Consider the following 21465-nt stretch of genomic DNA (forward strand, 5'->3'; position numbering starts at 1 on the left):
TAGGTAGGCTCAGCTGGGGACAGAGCAAGGGAAATCCCTGGCCTGATGTCATGTAGGGTCTTGTGGGGCTGAGTAGCAGGCTCAGTGGACTTACGTCCGACTGTTCTCGCCAGTGGGGTATAAGTCCACCCACAACCATTCTCCTCAGAGCAGCCGGCGTGAACTCTTCAGTGAAGATGCCAAGATCTCCAAAGACCCCCACCACTCACAGGATAGAATGCACCCGTACCCTGGCCCACGAGGCCCTCTCCTGGTGCACTGCTTTGCTTACCACACTCCCCAGTGCTGCCTACGGACAGCCCCTCCAACCTGCTGAACACTCTCCTGCCTTGGGGTCTTTGAACCCTCCCTCTCTGGTACTTCATGGTCATTCAACCCTCATTTCCAATGTGGACCCTCCAGGGAAGCGTCTGCTTCTGCCCCTCCTGTGCCACAGGCTTCCGTCCTGACACTTTCACATCTAGAATGATACGTGCAGCTATGTGACCATTGGTCTATTGCCCATCTCCCCTGAGGGCTGGAAGCTCCATGAGGAAAGAGTCCAGGCCTGCACTGCTCAGCACTATATGCCCAGCACCCAGTACAGAGCCTGGCACACAGTAGGTGCTCAATAAATATCTACTGAAGAACTGAGTGCCTGAAAACCCCAGTCCTTGAGCCTGGGGTAGGTGGGCAGCAAGGCCAGCTGGTGATCCTCCCAGGAAGTACATCATTAGCCCTGCCCCAAGGACGGGGCCCCCACGGAGACAGGATGAGTCCCACCCTCACAAACACCAAGCACTCAGCGGAGGTGGCTCGGCCCTCACGTACAGAAACCTTCCCATCCAGCTAAACTCGCTACTGGAAAGCATTCCTAGAGTCCCCTCTGACTGGCCACTCTCAGGTCACAGGCCTTCCAAGTCAGCCCCATACAGAGGCTGCAGAACGCCGTGGTCAGTCTGCATCCAAGGCCCCCCAGCTTTCCTGTCCCCCCACCACCACGAGGTTCTAACCACCCCCAGCCCACCACACCCAGGGCCTTCCACCTCCTACCCTTGCCATCACTGCCCTCTAGACCAAGAAAGACTCTTATTCCTTCTCATCTCCTCCGAGAGATTTCACATAAAGATCCGAATTGAAGCTTCTCTTGAACATCTAAGGAGTCCTAGTGGTGCAGTGGTTAAGCACTCGGCTGCTAACTGAAAGGTTGGCAGTTCAAAGCCACTGGCCGCTCCGCCAGAGAAAGATGTGGCAGTCTGCTTCTGTAAAGATAAAACCAAACCCGTTGCCGTCGAGTCGCTTCCGACTCATATCGACCATGATTACAGACTTGGAAAGCCTATGGGGGCAGTTCCACTCTGTCCTGTAGGGTCACTCTGATTTGGGGTTGACTCCATGGCGATGGGTTTTGGGTGTCTTAAACACCTGGAGGCTTAGGAAACGCCAGGCCCAGCTTCTGGCAAGGCAGCAATCCACAGGCACGGGAGAGCAGCAGTGCTCCTTCGTAGGGCTGCTCCCAACTCCCAGAAGACCCACTCAGCCCTCACCTGCCGGCCCCCATCATCATCATCGTTGATGCAAACGCTGCGTAATCCACACCCCACCCCAGGTCCTGATCACAGAGCTGTTAGCACCGGAACCACGTCTTCCTGTCTGTACACCCACAGGGTCCACTGCTGCGAGGGGGTCCAGGTTTGCTAAGTGAGGAGAAGACATGCAAGTGGAAACTTCCAGAAGGAGTCAGCAGGTTCCACCTGCCTCTGCCTCTTCCTCCTCGTCCTCATCTGGCAGAGCGAGTGCCTCCATTGTCTCTGGGCTACCTGAGTTGTCAGGTCGTAGACCACCTCCTGCTCCTGCCCCTTCCAGTTTATTAACATCTACTAATAAACAGTGATCGGGCTCCTGTGGCTCCGAGAGAAGCCCGGGGAAGCTGGCTGTGCCTTCTGGGTCTCGCTCCCTCTCAGCACACGCATCACCGTAAGGGAACAATTAGGAAAAACTCCCTCCAGGTTATATTTAGAAAAGGGTGGGGGAGATAAAGCTTCCTCTAGGAATTTTCATTCAGTTGCAGACTGCCTGTCCCCACCTACCTCCCTGGCCAGCACCACAGCCGGCAACCACCTCTCCCAGCCGTGGGTTAAAATCAAGCCAGCCTCGGCCCACCCCTGATTATGCCCGCGTTTAAAAATAAGATGTGAAAAATGCATTATGTAAGACCTGTAACACTCTCCTGGCCACCTCCGACTCTAGAATCAAAGATTATCATTTCTGCCATCAAAAAAGAATGAAAGAAAGACAGGAACAATGAAAATAGCCGCCCAACATGAACCAGATCAAAGACATGGGCACAGAAAATGAGGAGCCGGGGGGCCTTTAATTACTGCCTGCATCCTCCGAGTCGTGTGGCGAGAGGGAGAAGAAAAGTTTGAAGGCCACCAGCTTCTGTCCTGCTGTGGCTCCTGTCCCCCCGCCAGCACCAGTTCCCGACAAACTCGCGCCTTTCATTTCCCTCCCTTTTTTCCCTCCTTTTTCTCTGCCCCCCACATCCAGACAGGACTCCCAGACTCCCCAGTGCTTGCCTTCCACCAGCAGCGAGAGCTGGAAGGGGCTCCTCGGGGACCCCAAGAAAGGGACAGGGCTCCCCTCCAAAGGCTGGCAGCCCTGGGTGGCACCTGGAGCAGCTAGAGGGGCTTGACGAAGGGCCCAGGCACCACCGTGGGACAGACCTCTGCAGACCATGACACTGTTTTTTTTTTTTTTGCAAGTCTCCTGGTTGAGAGGGGAAAAAAACTCTTCAAATTCACATCGGGCAGGGCTCCGTGGGGCAGCAGATCAAACCCGAGGACCGGCTGTTTGAGCTCAGCAGCAGAAAAAAGGATTGCCCAGGGACTGAGCTTAAGTAGAAGCTGGATTAAACTTCAAACGCCAACTCCCCTTTTTCTACACAACAGACAGTCATGGCCAATATTGCAATATGGACTTTAAAAATGCATTACAAAATAACTTACTCAGGACATGGACTCGGGCCTTTTGTATCAAGAGGAGGAGCCAGGGGGCTCATTTCAACAGAAAAGACCCTCTTGCTCGGAGGAGGGGAGTTGAGCAGGGCTTGGGCCCAGGAGGCCAAGTGTAGGCCCCAAGCAGGAGACCACTGGGAAGAGGCCAGCTCGTTGCAGGTGGCACCCCCTGGGGGTGAATGAGGCTCAGGCCTTCCCAATTTATGAGGCTCCAGGTATATCTTATAAACAAAGAAATGACAAGCCAGGGGGACCAAAATAGTGGAACATGTAAAACATCTAGTAATTTAAATAAATAAAACACTAGTGCTCCTAACTGCATAAACGGTTAAGCACTTGGCTACTAGCTGAAAGGTTAGAGGTTCGAACTCACCCAGAAGCACCTAGGAAGACAGAAGCCTGGTGATCTGCTTGCTTCCAAAAGGTCACAGCCTTGAAAAACCCTATGGAGTAATTCTACTATGCACATGTGGGGTTGCCAAGAGTTAGAAAGGACTCAACAGCAACTAACAACAACACACACAGTGGAGCCTAATTGTGTTGTCCACATGGTAGGTGAGTGTGAAATCATGAAAAAACTTCACAGCGCCTGAAGGCAACGTGATCCAGGCCTGTAGGGTAAGCGTTTGCCTCTTCTAACACATTCAGGGAAGCCCTGTGGCTGTGAGTCCCGTTTATTTGGAAATGACCACCCAAGTCTCCACTCCATCGAAGCCTCCTGGGATTGGGGCTTGGGCCAGGGGTTGTTCTCCAGATGCCTGGGGGCTGCACTGGGACCTGGACAGGTACACCAGGGACCCCAACAGACTGTGAACACAGATGTCGGGCAGGCATCTGGAGGACGGGCACAGGGATGATGGAGGTGATTCCTACTGATGTGTTGGTGTGGCCATCCATCAATGTGATTGTTCAGGACATGGGGCCTGAGGTGAACAAGGACATGTAGCTTTCCTAGAGTAGTTTCAGAAATACTCAAAATCTACCCCCCATGACCTCCTCCCTGTGACCCTGGGTTGGGGGGGGTTCACTCCAGTGTCAGTGATGCACGGAACACAGGCAGCACCCCTCTGCCTTTACAGTGTCCAGGAAGAGGCCAACAGTCCCTAACAGCTCACAGTTGCTGTGAGCAATCTGCTCTAGCATATACGGGGGTCTCAGAGGCTTGTTGTCCCTTTGCTGATAAGCCCACCTCACTTTACAGTTGCCAGAGAAGGCAGGCAGGCTGGAGATGGGTCTGGAGGGGCTGTTCCTCGCCTACGATGGCCACATCCCTGGACCCCACAAGCCCCAAAGGGCTCCCAGGGCAGTGATCCAGCTCTGCCACAGATAGCTGGACAGCCTCAACCACAAAGGACGGTGGGTGGTGCCTCTCCTGGGTCCACCCAGACACCAAACTCCTTCGCCCTCCTCCACCTAGCGCCTACCGGAAAAGGTGGCCTCTCAAGCCCAACTGCACGCCGTCAGACACCAGGCCCAACACAGCCACCGCTGACGACTACAGCCACCAAGTTCCAGGCTGTGTGCTGGCCTTTCACACTCCTTACACATGCATGCCCCCATCACCGTGGAAAGAAGGCATCGGCGGCCCATTTCACAGAGGAGGAAACTGAGGCTCACAAATAGGTGAGTGGCTAAAGATCACACACTTTGGACAGAAAAAGAATTGGAACAAAGGTCCATCAAGATCCAAACATGTGCTTTTCTCTTTATGGAAATCCTGGTGGCATAGTGGTTAAGAGCCATGTCTGCTAACCTAAAGGCTGGCAGCTTGGATCCACCAGGTACTCTGTAGAAGCCCTGTGGGGCAGTTCTACTCTGTCCGCTGGGGCGCTATGAGCTGGAACCGACTTTATAGTGTGACATCATCTCCCAAAGATTCTCAATATCTTCTGCTCCTATGAATAACAACAACAGCAGCAGCAGCAGCAATAATAATAATAACACACACCTCGAGGAAAAGGTGCCGACCACAGAGGCTCTAGAGGAGGCAGCCATGAGGTTTCTATCCTAAGTCACAAGCAAACAAGTCGCTTGTGCCCCAAACAGATCACAAGGCAGAGTCCACTGGCGGTTCTACCACTCCCCAGAGGGGCACCCCAAGGACGGCACTGAAGAGCTTCCCCAGAGAGTTGGGGGCCAGGGCAGGACAGGAGGGAGAGAGCCTGGAAACAAGGAGGCCGGAAGGCTGAGCCCTGTTTTGTTTTCCCAAAGGAGAGGACCCTCAGCCACCAGTTCTTCAAGTGGAAAAAACAGAATTTACAGGGGCTTCTCCTCTCCACACCCCCCACCATCCAAGACTCTGACCTTGTGCTGGTCCAGGCCCAGATGAGGCCACAGACCGGCGGCCTGTGTGGCCTGGGTGGAGCAGCACCAGGGGGCCCTTCTCCAGCACCTCCAGGGTGCGGGCAGAGGCAGCGAGCAGGAGAGGCCAGGAGGTCTTCACGCAAACTAAATGAACTGCTGCGAGCCGATTCCTATCTCGCCAGATGTGGGCCCTGGGGAGCCATTGGAGACAGGAGAGGCGACTGCCCCCAGCAGCCAATGGCTCCAACCTGAGGCACAGGCGTCTGATCAGGGTCATTGATTACTTCCTTCTCAGAAGCAGGCCCAGGGCTGTTTACTCTGGGCCTCTGATCGAAAGGAGGGCATCTGCCATGACAGTTCCTTAATCTGGAAAGAGGCTGGATTTGGCCAAGCCAGAGCAGGGGTTCCTTCAGTAAGGAGTCAGCACAGCCCACAGACATACCCTCAGGGTGCATACATATAGACAAAAAGTTTATTCAGAGATAGACTGTCTGCCAGGTCCCTCGCCCTCCTGGCAATTTCTGGTGCCCATCTTCAAGATTTCTAACCTCTATAGAGAAAACCAGCCACCTTCTGTGCTGCTCCCAGGTGGTACATGCTCACTCTGAGGGGCAGGACAGCTTAGTGTTTGCCTCCCGACTCTCCACTTCCTGGCTGGGTGACCTTGGACAAGTTACTGAACATATCTGGGTTGGTTTCTTCATATGTAAAAACAAAGGATCCCCAAAGGACATTCCTGAGAGAGACCTTAAGGATATTAAAAATGGGGTACATGAGACGGGATCAGAAAGGCGGCTGGCACAAAGTCCAAAAAAAAAAAAAAAACCCATTGTCATGGAGTCTACTCTGACTCATAGCGACCCTATAGGACAGAGTAGAATTGCTCCATAGAGTTTCCAAGAAGCACCTGGTGGATTCAAACTGCCGCTATAGCACTTAACCACTATGCCACCAGGGTTTCCAGCACAAACCAAAACCAAACCCACAGCTGTTCAGTCGATTCTGACTCGTACTGACTCTAAAGAACTGCCCCATGGAGTTCCAAGGAGCACCTGGTGGATTTGAACTGTCGACCTTCTGGTTAGCAGCCATAGCTCTTAACCACTACACCATCTGGGTTTCCAGTACAAGGTCAGTACCCCATAAACAGCCCCCTGATTTTAACCATGGTCTAAGCACAGCGCAGGGCAGTGGGGGTTCAGTGATAGAATTCTTGCCTCCCATGCAGGAGAGCTGGGTTGGATTCCTGGCCAAGGCACCTCCTTCAAAGCCACCACCCGTTTGTCAGTGTAGGCGTGCGTGTTTCCATGATGCTGAACAGATTTCAGGAGAGCTTTCAGACTAAGAGAGACTAGGAAGAAAGACCTGGCGATCTTCTTCCAAAAACCAGCCAGTGAAAAGCACAGGCACAGAGCATAGTCTAGCACTTGCCCAATGAGGAGGAATCCCTGCTGTCTCACTGCCATAGTTTCTTAAGCAGAGTCCTTCACGTGCGTACCCCTTCTGAAACTGCCCTTAGCTGCTGTCGAGTCAGCCCCAGCTCATGGTGGGCCCATGCACAACTGACCACCCGGTCCTGTGCCATCCGCATGGCCCATTGTGATCAGACTGTTGTGATCCACAGGGTTTTTGTTGGCTGACTTTTTTGGAAGCAGCTCTCCAGGCCTTTCTTCCTGGTCAACGTTAGTGTGGAAGCTCCCCAGAAACCTGTTCATAGCAGCCAAGCATCCACTGAGAGACAGGTGGTAGCTGTGTATGAAGTGCACTGTCTGGGAGTCCAAGCTGGGTCTCCCGCACAGCAGGCGAGAATTCTACCGCTGAACCACCACTGCCTCACTTCCCAGGGCCTAGAAAAGAGAAAATGACGAGGCTTCCTCCTTCTCCTACCTCCTCCGAAAGAACCCCACCATGGTGCCCTGGTACACAGTGCCAAGGGGTCCACCACAGGAAACAGCCCAGCAAGATGACAGTGGACCCAGTCCCAAGACCCAACAAGGAAGCCCCATGTGGAGGCTCAGCCACGAGCTACAGAGGGCCAGGGGACTGGGATCCGCTGGACTCCGTGGTTCTCACCTCCCCTCACCCAGGGCCAATACCCAGGCCCGACCGCCACCCCCAGCCCAGGCAGGTGCAGTGGAGCCTGCATCCACCTCACCCTTGCTGTCATCACTGGCTGCAGCGCCAGAAAAAAGCCACTCATAGGTTTTTAAAACAGTCCCACCCCATCCTCTCTCTTTTGAGGAATTTTATTATAAGAACTTTATTATTAAAAGTCGGTACTCATACACCCATTGCCGTCGAGTTGATTCTGACTCATAGCGACCCTATAGGACAGGGCAGAACTGCCCCATAGGGTTTCCAAGGAGTGGCTGGTGAATTTGAACTGTCGACCTTTGGGTTAGCAGCCTGAGCTCTTAATCACTGTGCCACCAAGGCTCAGGTACTCATATACGTAAACTAATACGGACTTTAAAATTCAACATACATTTACTTCATTATTGTGGCCTGACCTTCTAGCAAATGTTTAGCTTCCTGGATTTGGGCTGTTGTAGAAGGAAGCCCTCCCTTGTCTGGATGATTTAAGAGCATAATTTGTCAATGAGCATCTCTGATTTCCGTTTATTGGCAGTAGGGTTTACCCCCAGTACTAATGCTGCTTTCCGTTTCGTCTTTTTGGGTTCAAACCCACTTCTGTCACAGCCACCACTGAAGGCAGGTTTTGGTAGACTTCGAAAAACGTGTCTGACTTGAGGCTCCAAATGCTTCATGACTCGCAAAAAGTAACTGGCTGCAAACCGTGCGGCACCAGGTAGGTGTCAGTCCAGCCGCTGCCACCATGCTGCTCGTGGCTCCAGCTCAGCTGCCCTGCCTCCACCGGGAGCGTGGGGCATCCCAGCCCGGAGGCTTCAGCCACCTACCCCACGCCTCTGTGAGCGATGTGGCACTGCCAGCAGGTCCCCTATGCCATCCTTTTTATAAATCTCTCACAGAAGATAATATGGTCCCTCTGTCTAGTGAGAAACTACGAAGGAGTAGACACCTTGTCTACCCCGACAAGGCAGAGGCCAGGGCTGTTGCATTCACCCCTGTGTCCTGAGCATAGCCCAGGACAGTGCCTGGCACACACCCATTTAGAAAAAAACCACTGCCGTCAAGTCGATTTCAACTCCTAACAACCCTATAGGACAGAGTAGAACTGCCCCATAGGTTTCCAAGGCTGTAATCTTTATGGGTGCAGATTGCCACGTCTTTCTCCCATGGAGTGGCTAGTGGGTTCGAACTGCTGGCCTTCCAGTTAGCAGCCAAGTGCTTAACCACTGTGCCACCAGCTGGCACACAATAGGTGCTTAATAAATATTTCTTGAACAGATGAATGAAAAAGAATCAGAGAATCCCTCTGCGAGTTCCGTAAGGGCAGAGATTTGCCTGTCCGAGTGAATAAGGGCTCACAATACGTCAGTTAACGGACATGACTTTACGTGCTGACCTTGCCCTGGCACAGCCGTCAGTGCTTTACAGGCATTAACTCACTGAATTCTCACAACAACCCTATGTGGTATGTACTACTGTTGCATTTTACAGGCGAGAAAACTGAGGCACAGAGGGTTGAGTAACTTGCCCAGGGTGGCACAGTTCGTAAGAAACACAACTGGGATTAGAACCCAGGCAGTCAGGCTCCAGAGCCTGCGCTGTGCGTGAACAAAGTTAGAAGGATGCGTACGGATGACTGTGCTGAGACGTCCTTGCTTTTGAGCCTGTCAGAAGTCCGCCCCCACCTTCTGTGCCAGCAGCCCAGTCCTCCTTGAGCAAACACCGCCCCCCTTCTCCCAGTCCATGTGATCCATGCATTCCTAGCCTCCTGGCGGCCAAAGACTGCTCTTTACTCAGCTCAGTATTACCAAGTGCCATACACAGTGCCTGGCAGACAGTGGGTCCCCACTGCAAAAAGGAAAAATGTCTGATGAGTGGAAGAATGGATGAATGAACAAAACAAAGCACGGGTCTTCATTTTGCTGAACGATTGTGGACGATTTAGGCTAAATCTTAATTCATCAGGCATTTTAAACAGAATTTGACTTACAAAAACTCTTAACAGCACACAGGATTCTGTATCTCCCACCACTTCTCCAAGCACTGGGTGCTTTCTTACCCACGTGGTCAAATCACCCGAGCCTGCTCCTCTGCAAGCAGGGGGCACGAACCACGTGTGGCCAGGGACGCCCTTGGGCCGTGCTGCCCGTTCTCCCCCTGTGCACCCCGCAGACTTCGGGGGTTCAATGCCCAGCCCTTTCCTCGCCTGCACCAGGCTCTCCATACACAGGATCCGAGCTGGCCTCTGAGGGAAGGGAAGGGACACTCTGCCCCCTCCCTCCAGGAAGGGCTCTGGCACCTTCTAGCCATGGCAGGCACCCCAATGGCATGCACCCCCAGGGCCACAGCCACCAGGCAGTCAAATTTTGGTTACTTCTAATAGCTTCTTCCACCACCCGTCTGTCAGATTGGGGTACTGTGGTGATCTGCACACTGCTGTGATGCTGGAAGCTATGCCAATGTTGTTCAAGTACCAGCAGGGTCAGGTGGACAGGTTGCAGAGAAGCTTCCAGACTGAGACAAACTAGGAAGAAAGGCCTGGCAATCTATTTCCAAAAATTAGCCAATGAAAACCCTAAGAGTCACAACAGAGTATTGTCCAATATAGCGCTGGAAGATGAGCCTTCAAGGTTGGAAGTCACTCAAAATACAGAGTGGTCACAACAATGGACTTGAGCACACCAATGATTATGAAGATGGTGCAGGACCAGGTGATGCTTCCATTCTGTCCTACAAGGGGTTGCCATGAATGGGAGCCAACTGGATAGCAACTAACAACAAGATCTTCTTGGAGTAGGGTTGAGGTGGGTGGGGGTGGGTTTGGGGTGGGTTGGAGCAGGGTAGGGGCGGGTTGGGTGGGGTTGGGGCTGGTTGGGGGCATAGTTGGGGTAGGATGGGGCAGGTTGGGGGTGGGTTGGGGCAGGAGTGGGGGCGGGATTGGAAGGGCTTCAGGGAGTACTCATGAGCATTCCAAAATACAAAGCATGATCTAACTTCACCTGAAGAAAGTCTCTGATTTGGCACAACCAAATAAAAAGTACCCAACAGCTACACATACTCCTCCACCCACCAAAGACAGGAGAGTGTGGTTGTAGAGCCCACTTTGGCTCCTAGACCACACCCCACTTGTCCTGAGACTGGGAGCCCCTCTTCCCCCCTCCTGGCCACCCCACCCCCAGCACTGTAGGAACAGGTCAGACTAATCAACCCTCAGCCCCTTACAGATTTTTATTTTGTGGGGCCATGAAGCAAAAAGAGTACTGGCTTTGGAGCCGGGAGGATCTGGACTAGAATCTGGACAGGACAATTTTAAAACCAAGAAGAACAGCTGTTGTTTATTGAGTGCTTATGTCTGCCAGGCCCACTCCAAACCCTTGACACAAGTCGTTTCAGTGCACTCTCCCAACAACCCCACGAGGTGGGTACTGTGAAACCCAAAAAACCAAAGCCATCACCGTTGAGTCTATTCTGACCCATGTGACCCTGGAGGATGGAGTAGAACTGCCCCACAGGGTTTCCAAGGAGCAGCTGGTGGATTTGGACTGCCAGCCTTTTGGTTAGCAGCTATATCACTTAACCACGGCACCACCAGATACTATTAGTATCCCCACTTTGCAGATGAGCAAACTGAGGCATGGTATGTTTGATAGCTTGTAAAGAGTCACAAAGTTTGCAAGTGGTGGAGCCGGGGGAGAAGTGACTTAGAAATCGGTAGGTCGATTTACTTTAAGTCCCACAGGTAGAATGGGAAAAGAATGCCACCTGTCAGTGCTGCTGTGAGAATCCAGAGAGACGTTGAAAAGAGTCAGGCATCCTAGAAACTGCTCCTTCTCCCTCCTGCTACCCCTGAAAGAGAGGGTTCCTCAAACCTGCTCCCCCAACCTCCCCAAAAACCAGTTGCCGTCAAGAGGATTGACTCTGACTCATGGTGGACCCATGTGTTTCAGAGTAGAACCATGTGCCATAGGGTTTGCAATGACCAATTTTTCAGAAGTAGATTGCCAGGCCTTTCTTCAGAGGCACCTCTGGGTAGATTCAAACCTCCAACTTTTCCATTAGCAGCCAAGAGCCTTTACCATTTGCACCACCCAGGGACTCCCCTAGCCTCATCGGGCAGGTAGAAAAGTCACTGAGATGGAAGTGAGAACACACCAGTGCCTTCATACAAGAGTTATTATTATTATCAACACAAAAGGCCAAAAGGCTCTGATTTAAATAATTGGGCCATACAGAGCCCTTGCTCTGAACAAAGGAAGTAAAATGGGGCAGCCAGAAAAAGGCCCCACACCACGGGACCCCCTGGTGCCAGATTCCAAAGACACGACTCCTTCAGCCATGTTCTCAAGGTGTCTTTCCACCCCAGGAGGCCGTGGGAGCAGAGGCCCAGGCTCAAAAAAAAAGGACTCTCCCTTGCGCCTTTGAAGTGCCCGGCATGGGGTAGACCAGAAGGAAAACTCGGCCTGTGGCTAGCTGTGGCAGCACCTACCCACCCCCACCCGTCACCTCCCCAATCATTGTACAGCCTGACTGGGCCTGTGTTGGTGGAGTCCTGGCAGGGGACAGCCAAGACCCGGGCTCATTATGTGCCTGACCTCAGGCAAGACCCTTCCACGGGGCGGAAGGTTAATGTGGCTGCCTGCCATGCAGGCCCAGCCCCTGGGAGGCCTCCTCCCCTCTGAGGGAAAAAGGACCAGCCCCTTCCTCCTCTCCAGGCCCCCCAAACAGCTGCCTGCCTGTGGAGCCATTCAGGAGGGGCACTGAGGGGCCTGGAGGTGGTCCGGCTCCCTTTGATAGCTCAGAAGTTACCTGGGGCTCCTTTCCAAACCCTCCTTCCTCCTACCCTGGCTGAGGAGACAAAGCTGAGGGGAGCTGCCCTAGGCTGCAGGAATGTAGTCAGTCAGGGAGGAGGGGCTGGTGAGGGGCCTGCCCACGACCTTTCTCTGCCCTCCGACACCGACACCCAGGCCCTGCTTCCAAGCAGGGCTAATTTCAGCTGCTCACCGAGGTGAGATGGTGTGGACACAACAAGCAATCAGAAAAAGTCAGAACCCTATCAGTCCTGGCCACTGGGTCCTCTGTCAGGAGTTTCTGGGTTAGAACTGCAGGTATCTACACAGAGATGGCCTGGGGGCACGGGGGTTCCCAGCAAGAAAGAAGGGGAAGATTGGGGTGAGGGGATAAAGTCCATGATTTTAAAAAAAGTCCCTACAGTGTGTGGCCTCATCACCTGCCGACAGCGGACGTCCTTCCTAAACACTAACTGCCCATCAAGTAGGATCCTGCAAGTACGCACAGCACCAGGTGGCATCATCTAGAAGGCTCTCTGTACCTGATTTGGAGGCCTGTGCCTTGCACACAGGCTGACACACAGTTTCAGAACACGTGAGGCAAATTTTTTGGAGTGTTAATTTGCTTAGATTCCTGGAGCTGACACACTAGCCCTCACTTAGGAAGCAATAGTAGGCCATGCTGTGGAGTAGGTGTGTGTGCCCGCACTGTGCAGTCATGCGTGTTTCTGCAAGCAGGTGTGTCACAGCATGCATATGTTGCCCGTGACACACAAAGGGCCAGCTGAAAGCTTTACCTAGGGTGCAGCCCGAGCCCGAGGTGATGGGAAGCAGCCTGGTTGGCTCATTGTTGAGAAGACATGCCTTTCAAAGGACAAAAGGCAGAAGGGACAGGAATTCGTGCACGGAAGAGTTGGGCACATCTGTATAGGGTGCATACTGCAGGCCCATTATCGGCACGTCTCCCCGACAGCATCGTTTGGGGCGTGTGTGTGTGTGTGCGCGCACAGGCTGGCTCCACATTGTCCTGCCCAGCCAGGAGACGCAGGGCCTAGCTCTCACAAAGACATCGATTTTCCTCCTTCCCTTCCAGAGCATGATCAGATGAGCCCCCGGGGTGACAGGTCCTTAACTTTGCAGTGGGGTTTTCTTTTCTGACTTGTTTGTTTGTAATATATTTTTTAAAACCTGGTCTCTAGTTGTGTCTTTTCTTGGCCACATCCCCCACCCTCCCCCCAACCCCCACGACAAAGCAAGGAGGGCATGTGCTGATTATCTGAGTGTGCAGGCTGCTCATGGGTACCCTGAGCTCCCAGAAGGCCAGGGGTTTAGGAATTGGGGAGGGGGAATTAATTGCCAAGAAAAAACAAGGCTGAGCTGCGACTTTGATTCCATCAATTACCATTATCTTTCTCCACAGGTCTGCCAACCATCCCCCGGAACCAGCGGTGTTTAACTTTCTTTGCCAGTCATGATACCCCGTCAGATTTCTGGTGGTGCCACACTGCCCGCCTGGGCCCCTCCTGGACCCTTATCAGCCTCTCCCAGTCAGCCCGGCCCAGCACAGCTGTTCCAGGCCCTCAGCCCCTTACTTTATCTGCACACACAGACCTCGGCCTGGCAAGCGGTGGGCCCAGCGCCTGCTCCACATTCCCCGGGAAGCTAGCTGGGAACACAGCCGCCCTGCTCCCAGAATCCTCTGGGAGTTCATTACCCAGCCAGGGTAGCCCAGCTCGACAGCCAAGGTGCGGTCCGTGCCGCCCGCCTTACCGCCTGAGCTGCCTGCATCATTAAAACTGCAACTTTCTGAAAAGAATAAAGAACAAAACCACAAATTTAGATTAATAAAGCATTTGTTGATTCTACAGCAATTTAGCAGGCCCCTAAGAAACCCACCAGAGGCCCACAGAGCTCCAGTAATTTTCTGTTATATTATCTTTCTTGTAAAATACTTCCCCAGACAGAGTCCCCAAAGGGGCTCAAATATCACTGTGACTAACCAAAATCAATGTGCACTCACCTATTGACATTTTTACATAGTTTTTGGATTTAGTATCCAGCCGAAAACACAATCAACTCCTCTGCCAAGGAACCGACAGGCACTTAGCTAGTCAGCTATTAGTGTTACAAAGGAAAAAATGCAGGCACCCAGGGGAGCAGGGCAAGGCAGCACTGACGTCAGGGGGTAATTGGGTGTCTGAGAGAAATTGCCAGCGGCTGGCCAGCTCCCCCGGGGGCTGCACAAAGCTAAGCTGTAACTCTAATAAAGGAAAGGAAATTCTAGAAACAGGGGCTTTGCTACAAAGGCACCCAGGCAGATGCCAAAAATAGCCCTTTGGAAATAAATAAATAAATGTGGCTAAAGCATATAGATCTAAAAAATCAAATAAAACCACGGCACTGAGGAAGGCTGCTGGTCTTCCCTCCCTGGACATCGGTTTGGGACTCAAGAACTCCCCCTCTCCTGCCCCCCGCCAGCCCCTTCCTCTCTGGAATCAGGGACTTGAATGCTGGAAGGAGGTTTGCCATCTATTTTGGCAAATAGGGTGGATTTTGTAAAGAATCTAAGTTTGTAATCTCTTCCCCAAAAATAGGGTCTTCATTATTTACCTTGAGGCCTACAAGAAGGAATTGCTCTTGTTTGGTTTGGGGTGTTTTTATATATTTGGGGGGCCTCTTACAATGAAAACTTCAGAGGTTCTTGCTGCGTGGACAGCTCAGGGCGCCCCGGAGGAAGTCTGTGTTCCTGGGAAGTAGATGTAACTATCTTCCTTTACAGCACTCACTCACACCCACCAGGGCTGGCCGCTGTCAGCCCTGAGGTCAGAGGCTGGGCCAGAGTCTAGGCCAGCTTCGCCTCTTCTCCCACCTGAGTGAAGGCCCAAGCCTTTGAGAGGGAGGGGACAAGAAAATGGTGGCTGCCACAGGCAGCAGCTCATGCACCAGGCCCCAGGCCGGAAAACTGGCCTCCCTTGGGAATCTGCAGCCCTCTGAATACCACTGAGGGGTAAGAGGGGGGGCTTCAAGACCCAGAGGCTGCTGGGAAATTCAGGCCATCTTGGTCAGGTGGGAGACTGCAGCTTGAGAAGAGAGATGGCAAGAATGGGATTCCCAGGGTCAGATTCTATTTCCTCACTTTGAAAGAAAAGGGAAAAATAGGCCTGGGATTTAAAAAAAAAAAAGGAAAAAGCAGAAAGCGCTCCAACCCAAAGCTACTTGGAAATTGGTCTGAACAAAGGTCTTTGGCTAAAAATGTCAAATCAGCGCCACAGGGCTCCTTGCTCTCTCAATCTCTGGGCCCCTGCTGATGCCCATGGGGCTTGCTGAGAGAAGAAAAAGCTCCCCTGGGGTCCATCCTAGGCTGTGGGCCCCCCAGGTCCTGACCGCCCCCAGGGCCTCCTGGCTGCCTTGGGGGAGGGATGCGGTACAGGCAGGGGGGCCCAGTTTCTCTCCCACAGAGCGTCCAGTGTCGGCCTGAGGAGGAAAACCCAACTGGAAAAAAAGAAGGGGACCCTGCAGTACCTCCCAGCATGGGGGAGTGGGAAGCAGAGCTCAGGACTGTGACAGCCATCACCCTGGCACCAAATCCAAACCTTGAATCAATGATGCCGTCGCTTCATTAGTCAGCCCCCTGAGGGTGGGTGCAGAGTAGCTGTGAGCGTCTGACCCAACTAGCTCCGGTGGGCAAAGCCCCTCCTCAGCACGCCCCCTCGGCTGGGCCCACGGGACCACAGATGGTTGAGCACCGTCTGGGAGTCTCACCAAGGGGGGAAATGTGAGTTTCCAGTCCCCTGTGTGAACCAGTCACTCTGGCAGAGAGAAGGGAGGCGGGAGGAGGAGGGAGGAGGAAAGAAGAGGGAGGAGGTACGGTCTTATCAGCTACTTAGGATTTCTTGGCCTTGGAGGCTGCAAGTTCAGCATCGTTTTTTCTTGTCCCAGTCAATGAGACTGTGATAGAAGCGGAGAGACCTGTCTTCAGGAGGCCTGTGAGTGCCATATTTAGAAAGAAAAGAAGGCAGTTTAAATTAACCCTAAGGCATAACATGCTGAAATCTTGTAACTTTTAAAACACAGTATTGAAGGTAAGTGTGCTGAAGGTGGAGGCTGGAACAAGTCACAGACACTGGTGCGTGCACGTGCACGTGCACTCGTGGACGCGTGTGCTTGTATGTGTGTTGGGGGGCAGGAGGGCGTTCCTGCTGTCTTTTCCAAACTTCAGTAGCAACACGCTGGCAAAAAGGAGTAGGCAGCCCTGGTATGTCCTATTCTGATGACCCCAACTGGGAGTGAGGGCTTGAAACCAGCCCACTCAGGGGACTGGACAATGGCCGAGGTTCATTTTCTCATCTTTAGTGCTCAGAAGGGAAAGATGGGGTCGGGGGTGGGAGGGGGGGAGGCCAGTATCTCAAACCGACCCCAAACGGTTAACAATAATGAGACCTGAGTGCAACGGGAGTTTAACAGCTCCAAGGAAGAGGGGAGACCCTCAGGAGGGGCCAGGCAGAGGTGTTTTCAATTACCAAAAAGAAAAATAATTTATTTTAAAACAATACCCCCTTTACAACGGGTGTTTAAAGAGAACTACTCTGTCCCTAAAATATCAAAGTGAGATTTAAAAATAGAAAAGTCATTTCCCCCTTCCCGTTGCAGATTTCACTGCCGCGTTCTAGAAGGCAGATTAAATGAAGGGAGCTCAGACACACTCAATTTTGTCCTTTAGCAAATTCTTCTCTTTCACTCTTGCATGAAGAAAAAAATCTCCCCACAGAGTTTTTCTCTTCCTCCTGGTGTGGATCTGGGCCCCTGCAGTGCCCTGTGTAATTTCCAGTTCCTCAGAATTCAGGTATTAATAAAGACCCCATGGGGACTTCCAACAATATAACCCTACATTTTGAGGCATTATGAAAGGAAACCCCCAGGGGTCTGTGGCTCAAATTTCTGAAATGTAGGCATTGTAAAAGGCACCCCAGGGGATGCCCGCAATAGAAATCTGCTGAATTCAAAGCATTTTGGAAGTCCTGGTGGGAGTCATTACTCCCACTGGAAGCTTTTTACAAAACATGTGTTGCTGACATGTTGACAGATTGCTCAGTGAAGTGTTTAGGTGCACGCACAAGGCGGGCCTTTGGAGACGTTCGGCGCTGCCAGCGAGTCTCCGAGCGCTGGAACCGGTACCATCCATATTTCATAGCGGGGGAGGCCGTGGCAGCCGGGGACGGCAGCCGTGCTCTCCCCGTCAGAAGCCGGCCTCGCACCCCCGCGCCGCCGAGCCACTTCGAGTGGGCCGGCCCGTCCTCGCCTGTGCGGCGGGTTTGCACAGCGCAGCTGTGCCGGCCCTTGTATCCCTGCCAAGGGCTTTACTGAAGGAATCTTGAGGCGACCTCACTGATCGCGGCGAGGCGTCGTGAGATCAAACCGAGCAGGGGGCAAGTGGGGGCTGGGGGACCCTCACCTCTGCCCCCAGCCTGCAAAGAGAGGCTGGGTGGTGGGGAGGGGGTTTGAACGCGGGCGGGCTAGTCTTGACAGCGTTAAGCTCGGAAATGTGATCTGTGACTTTAATAAGGCAGAGGGGCTCGGAGGAGTTAGCTGCCTAGGTGATGGGGGCTGGGGAGAGATGGAAATGCATTCATGGCCTGCTGGGCCAAGGGCCAGGCTGGGCCCTGGGGAGGTCGGCTCACCCATGGCCCACCTCCAGGCTCTTATCAGCAAAGGTGTTTCTGGGCTAAACCCTTATGTGTGCACCCAAGGAGTGCCAAGCAGGCCCGCCTGTGTGTGTGTGTGTCTGAACGCACACACACGGGCATACGCACACAGCCCTGGCAGGATAATGCGCCATATGCCCACGTTCATAAAAGTTTAAAGGTAAAAGCAGATGTAATTTGATAAATGTGTATATGTGTTGATAGAACACACGTGCACACATGCACACACTCCGATGCCGGGCCTTTTCATTCCTCCTGGCTGTTTTTGCCTTTAGGACTTCCCCAAACGTGCACCAGGATGCAGGGCCACCTGCTTCACCGTGTCACGGCTGCTAGATCACACAAAGAAACCGCTCATGAAATTTCATCTTTTTAAAAATATATCTGTCTTCTTTGAACTGTACTATCTATTACGTTGTCAGCCTGGGGTTTGCTTTTATTGAGTTTTTTAAAGCACATTAAGGAATAAAAATCATTCTGCTTAGGCACACAGCGCTTAGAACCCAGGTGGGGGGCTGGGGATGGTGACAGCATGTCCAGCCCAACCCGACATTTTCCAGGGACTTTATCTCCATGCTGGAAATGTACTTTGGAGCTGGCTGGTGGATACCAGAAGCACATTCTCACCCCAGTGGCCTTTCTTGTCTTTTTCCTCCTTTCAGAAGTAAATTACATTTCAATGGACAAATGGCTTTTCCAAGAGAAGGGTGCAAGATTCCATTCTTCCAAGGCCCCTTGCAGGCTTCTGGGGACAAAAGCTCCAGAGAGGTGCCCGGCAGGGGAGCCCCTGGGTGTCAGCCCTGGGTGGGGGGCCAGGCAGGAATGGATAAGGGTCTGTTGACTTCATGCATACCTCCCCATCAGCAGCCCTGGGTGAGAAACTGCTAAAGCTTCTGAAGCTGGCTGGCTCCCAGGCTGGTTCCCAGGCAGCGAGGCGCAGCTCCTCTGCGTGTGGTGGGCCCTGGGCTCAGCACATCACAGGCTTATGCCCAGCACTTAATAAGAGACCAGTAACCACCACGGATCCAGCAAAGAAGTGAATGAAGAACTGATGAATGATAAACCCACGGCCCAGGGGTGTAGCAAGGGTGAGGAGGGACTGGGCAACCTGTAAATTGCACCTGCCCTTCTCCATCCAAGCACCCAGGGGCAATCTCTAAGTTTGGCCCTTTCCCTGATTTCAAGGTGAATAGATGTTGTCGCATCAGCAGAAACACCTTCCCCCTTCTTGTCTGGCTGCCTCAGTCAGGTGCCTTTCATATTTGTGGCACCTTGAAATGTCCCTTCTGCGCCTCGTCTGGCACCCCCTTGGACTTGCACTCTGGGGAGCAAGTGTCTTGCTCTGCTCCCTTCTTCTACCCCATGCATGGCCACAGGTCAGGCCATCAAAGTTGATCCAGCAGGTACACTCCACTCAGGCCAGAAAGGAGGAAGAAGAGAGAGGTTTCCACTCGAAAGTAGATTTTTGGGGGAACCCTATTCTTCCAAGAAGGAGCCTTGGTCCTGGACGTAGATAAAGGTGGCTGAACCCAGGCCCCAGCGACCAAGCACCCTAGATATTTCATGCCCAGAGAGGGATCGCGGGGGTGGAGAGGTAGCACAAAAAAATAGGGGGAGTGGAGAGGAGTCTTCTCTGGTGGAATCCCACGCCAGAGCTTCACCCCATCTGGGACATCCCAGCCCCACGTCAAGCTCCACTGAGTGCCAGGCCCACAGCATGAGATCCAGAGGCGTGCACCCTCCCCTGAGCCCCTCAGCCTTGCCTTCAGAGTTCTGGTCCGTTTCTCCTTGGATGACAAGAATCTATGTTTATGTCTGACTAGAATGACCAACTTGTCCCAGTTTGTCCAGAACTTCCCCAGTTTTAGCACTGGAGATTCCACACTCCCAGGAATTCCCTCAGTCCCAGGCAAACTGAGACAACTGGTCACCCTACACCTTCACCCCCAAACTGTGAGCTCCATGAGGACAAGCACAGAGCCTGATACATAACAAGTGTGCAGGGAACATTTGGTTACCGAGCACATGCACTTGTGAATAAATGAAGGCTTTTGTTCCATGTTCCAGCAAGTCTCAAGACAGCATTAAGGTTTATGTTTCGTCACTTGGGGCACAACTTCACTACCATGAAACCCCTCCTCAGAGCACACGCGCCAGGCACCAGAGGCAGCAGCGCAGCCTCGGCCGCACTGGACGTCTTCAAATACAGACAACTGCCAGAGCTCACGGGGACCTCCACTCCCCGCCAGAGTCCCCCTTGATCACCACCAGCAGCAGTCCCTTGGCCACCTGGAGCGCCCCACTTCCTCCCGGCCTGGATGCCACTTATAAGCAGGTGTCAGTGGTGCCATCCCTGTATGGTCTTCCTGTTCACCCACTCCCCAACCCCTCCAGCCTCTCCTTGCCCAAGCCTTTGGATTTGACTTTTGAAGCAGAGTTGGCTGCAGGGGCTTCTTTCTGGAAGAAGGCAGGAGGGTACATGGACTGGGAGAGGAAGAGGGCTTTAAAAAACACAGTTGCCTTGGACTCCAAGCCATAGTAACCCCATGTCTGTGACAGTGCAACTGTGCTCCACAGGGTTTTCAATGGCTCATTTTTCAGAAGTAGATCACCAGGCCCTTCTTCAAAGGGACCTCTGGGTGGACCCATACCTCCAATCTTTCGGTTAGCAGCCAAGCACGTTAACCATTTGCACCATCCAGAAACTCCTAAATACAGCCTTGTCGCGTTGCTGTTAGGTGCTGTCAATTCCAACTCATAGCAACCCCATGTGGCAGAGCAGAACTGCACCAGAGGGTGTTCAAGGCTCTAATCTTTTTTTTTTTTTTTTTAATCTTTACGGGAACAGATCGCCAGGTCTTTCTCCCACAAGGACTCCTTAAAATACAGGCTTAAAAAAAAAAAAATCTGGTTATTTCAGGAGAGAGGTGAGAGTGAAGGTGGATTCGTTCAGTCAGCAAGCACTTCCCAGGAACCTCCCAGTCAAATGCCAGGCACTGAGCAAGCAAAGACAGAAAGACAACAGCCCAGCCCAAAGGCCCATGCACAGTTAGAGCACCAGAAGTGAACCACTGGGATGGAATGTCCTCTGTCCAACATATAGGGAACTGTAATGTCAGCCTAAGCACAATCAGGCAATGGAATACGATAGAGCCCATTAAACTAGGCTTGAGAACAACAGTCAACAATAACCTGCTCACAATCTATAGGTAACCGGGGAAAAAAGAAAAAATGCAGATTGCAGAACAAGAAAAATGGATGCCAAAATGACTGAAAAGGTTATGTCTGGATAGTGAGATTATACCGAAAACCAAACCAGCTGTCATCAAATTGACTCCAACTCATGGCAACCCCACGTGTGTCAGAGTAGAGCTGTGCTCCACAGGGTTTTCAGTGGCTGAGTTTTCAGATTATAACTGGGTATTATTCTCTTCTTTTGGCTTGTCTTTATTTAATACACCTTCAACAGTGAATTTATGTAACACACACAAAATATGAAAAAATGTATTTTGATGAACAGAAAAGTAGATCCATTGCTCCTGGAGGCCCAGAGAAGGAGCATGGGTATCTGCTTAGAGGTGAGGG

The 21465-nt window shown here is 52.5% G+C and overlaps 1 protein-coding gene and 1 pseudogene across 3 annotated transcripts in view; both read right to left on the minus strand.

Annotated features, from left to right (window-relative positions):
• The window catches only part of ZNF423 (zinc finger protein 423), a 408064-nt gene that overhangs the window by 222018 nt on the left and 164581 nt on the right, over nucleotides 1–21465 (minus strand). The gene's annotated exons all lie outside the window — the stretch shown is intronic.
• On the minus strand, nucleotides 6983–8068 carry LOC104846465 (mitochondrial import inner membrane translocase subunit TIM14-like; annotated as a pseudogene).

This window comes from Loxodonta africana, chromosome 21 (assembly GCF_030014295.1).
Source record: "Loxodonta africana isolate mLoxAfr1 chromosome 21, mLoxAfr1.hap2, whole genome shotgun sequence".
Classification (NCBI taxonomy): Eukaryota; Metazoa; Chordata; class Mammalia; order Proboscidea; family Elephantidae; genus Loxodonta; species Loxodonta africana.